Source organism: Mesoplodon densirostris, chromosome 14 (genome assembly GCF_025265405.1).
Source record: "Mesoplodon densirostris isolate mMesDen1 chromosome 14, mMesDen1 primary haplotype, whole genome shotgun sequence".
Lineage (NCBI taxonomy): Eukaryota > Metazoa > Chordata > Mammalia > Artiodactyla > Ziphiidae > Mesoplodon > Mesoplodon densirostris.
This window is the reverse complement of record NC_082674.1, coordinates 35,703,693-35,707,115: the sequence shown is the minus strand read 5'-3', so window position 1 is coordinate 35,707,115 and position 3,423 is coordinate 35,703,693. Positions and strand designations below refer to the sequence as shown.

Below are 3,423 nucleotides of genomic sequence, written 5' to 3'. Positions count from 1 at the left end.
CCTGTGGGTACCTCTGAAGGCAGAGATGTTGTCTTGTTCAATATCATACCACTAGACCATGGCACAGTGCACACAACATAGTAGGGGGGTCTGTAGTGGATGCTGCGACGTGCTGCCCAGGTCTCCACTTTAGGGCCAAGGCATTCATTCCCTCAGATGTGGCTAGTCTCAGCTGCGACAGCTCATTACCTGATCCAATAACTGGTTCATGCAGGACAGAGCCTCTGTCCCTTGCCAAGCCAACAGCAGAGCTCCCAGTAGGATTGGCTAAGGCATCTGTAGCAAATTCATCCCCTTTCAACCCTTTCTGACCAGTTCTGTTTCCCTCAAGTCCTTACGAAAGTCGTTCTCAAGAGTACTCCCCAGTAACCCTCCTTTATGCAAATCTCTGCCTAGAATCTGTTTCCTTGGGAACTGACTTAAGATAATGTTGAATAAATATTCGTTGACTAAATGGATGAAGGGGTTCTTCCATTGTAAACTATGAGGTTCCTCACCCTGAGCAGAAATAATTGTGGAAAAACTCTGACCTTTATTTGTAGACTTAACATTTTATTTTTATTATCTCAGGCCCTAAAAGTCAGAGCTCACACTCAAATCATTCACTCAGCTTCTGGGTCATGCGTGACTTTTCTATGATGACAGTATCAATACACAGTTGTTTTAGTTATATTGTCATTTGGTCACCAGATGGCAGAGGTGACACGCAGAAAGCCACTCTTTCTGGCCCTGGGTCACCCACTCCAGGATTTAACATTAAACCCAAATTACCCATTTAGTACCATTAATTCCCCAAGACCTTGTTATTACAGCATTGTTTCATTTTGTAGGAAAGTGTCACCGACACACTTGGCCTCGTTTGCATATAAAAAGGAGGGTTTGAAATATAATGGAAAGAGCCCTGGACTAAGCATCTGAACCACTGCACATTGGCCATTTGTTCCATTTGAATATGCTTCTCCATCAGTAAAATGAGAATCCCAGCCCTGCCTGCTTTAAATGTCTATGGTTAAGGAACAAATGAAAATGATTGGGGTTGAGGGAAGGGGTCTGGTTGAAGGGACCACATGTGTTCCTCCCTAGTCCAGGAGAGCTCTGAGTATGGGGGGCCAGGATGGCGTCCTGTAGGAGGTGGAGGGACTTTGCCTGGCTCCTGGGGTGAGGGGGGCTAGTCTAAGCCAGACTCCTGGGCTGGGCAGTTACTCCTCCTCTTGTAGCATCCTCTGAGGTAAGCTCCCTTCCTAGAACAGCACAAATGTTTCCTGCATGCTGGGGTGCATGGTTTATTTCTTCCAGGAATCCTCAACTCCTGCCCTTCTTGCTTGTGTGGGCTACCAGACCAGGAAGAAGTAGCCGGGTTTGCACAGATTTTTCACAATGCTGTAGGATGGACCCTCACTGCCTGAATTTACCCATTTCCACACCAAAGTCCAGGCATAGGCAGAGGCTAGCGCCAATCAAGCCAGGAGAGTTTGGTTCAGGCTTAGATGTGCCCGCTAGGTCTCCCTTAGGAGATCGCAGCTGTCGGCCAGACCTGGCCCTATAGGAACCACCTGCGACCGGAAGGCCGTGATGAAAAATGCAGCGGTGCCGAGCAGATGCCGCAGGACTCAGTGGAGTGCGGTACTGGGGGCTGGAGAAGTACGACCTAGAGGAGGGCACTGCGGCCCCAAACCGCAAGGAGTCTGCTAAGAAGTACACCCCAACCTGGCGCTGCGTGGAAGGGGAGGAACTTCGGTACTCACGTGACACAGGATACCCAACACCGCATCCACTTCCACCACTGGGCCAAGTGGCCATTCTTCTGTTCAAATCCGACTGAAAACATGGATTGTGCCAGGCACCCAGGGATCTCCCCACAAATAGGGACTGCAGCCTAAATTCCAAAGACCAGAGACTGAATTCTTCAGCCTTGCTAAGAGAACACCTTGATCCTTGAACCTTTACTGCGATCTTTTGTACTGGTGCTGTCGGTACTAGTTTGTTGTGGTTAAAAAGCAACTAGCAAAACAGCTTGCATTTGTATTCGTTTTCTATTCCATACTTCTCTGCCCCATGTTTTTTCTCTCCTCAAAATCTATTCTTTAAATTAAAAAAAGAATAGAAAAAAAAGCACCACACAAAAATCCCAGCTACACAGGGTTTAGTTTCACCAGGCCTACGGCTGTCTGAGCTAAAGGGCTGAGGGCAGCCTGCCAGGTGAGTACCCTGGAGCTGGTCTGGCTTTGACACTGAGGTCAATGGAGGTGTGCAGCTTGGTGTCCACACTCTTGTTTTTCAGTTAGGGAGTGTATTAGTTTCTTACTGCTGCTGTAACAAACACTACACGCTTGGTAGCTTAAAACAACACACACTTAAAAATATTTTTATAGTTCTGGACGTCAGAAGCCTGAAATGGGTCTTATGGAGTTAAATATCAAGGTGTCAGCAGGGCTGTGTTCCTGTCTTTTCCAGTTTCTAGAGGCTGCCTGCATTCCTTGGCTCATGGCTTTTTCCTCCATCTTCAGAACAGATCATGCTAAACCCTGCTTCTGTTATCATATCTTTTTCTGACTTCAATCCTCCTCCCTCTCATGAAGACCCTTGTGACTGGGCTCACCTGGATAACACAGGATAATCTCATCTCAAAATGTGTTTAATCACATCTGCAAAGTCCCTTTTACCATGTAAGATAACACATTCACAGGTCCGAGGATTACCACCTGGGCATATTTGGGGAGCCTTTATTCAGCCTATCATAGGAAGTACTGAAAATTAAGTGAGGGGCAGTGAGCCCAAGAGGGCTTGTGGTTGAGAGTCAAGTATGAATGGGAAAAATAACAGACCATTTATTGAGCATGTATTCTGTTCCAGAAACCCTGATAGGCACTTCCCATGTGCTATCTCATTTAATTCTCACAAAAATGTAGCAAAGTAGCTATTATTACAGCCATTTTTAAAAGACGAGAAAACTGAGGCTGAAAGAGCTTAGTTTACTAGTCAGTGGTAAAGCTTCACACTTGGGTCTCTGACTCAGTCCTTTCTCTTAACCTCTAGAAAAATCAGTTTTCTCATTTGCAAAATGGAGACAGTAATTAGCTCATACATTTGTGTGAGGATTAAGTGAGCTGACCTCTGTGAAGGGCTGAGAAGAGGTGTGACTCGTGGTGAGTGCCCCATTAACGTTGGCCTTTACTGTTACCATCTGCCAGACCTAACCTCCCCTGGTCCCTCCTGGCTCAAGTCCCTCCTCTCTCAGGCAGGCAGAGTCTCACCCAGTTCTAAGCCAATTCTGACCAAAGTAGGCAGAAACTCTGACAAAGTAACCCCAGGCAAAGTAGGCTGTAAGCTCTGAAATTAGTGTGCTGCTGGAGAGCTGGTACCATGAGACACTAGGGTGGAGCATTCAGTTGAAAGAAGATACTATTTTTGTGTGATATTTAA

The 3,423-nt window shown here is 46.5% G+C and overlaps 1 pseudogene; it reads left to right on the top strand.

Moving 5' to 3' along the window:
* Nucleotides 1-1,114: 1,114 nt before the first annotated feature.
* LOC132502086 (dynein light chain 1, cytoplasmic-like) lies at nt 1,115-1,822 on the top strand (annotated as a pseudogene).
* The last annotated feature ends 1,601 nt before the right edge of the window (nt 1,823-3,423 follow it).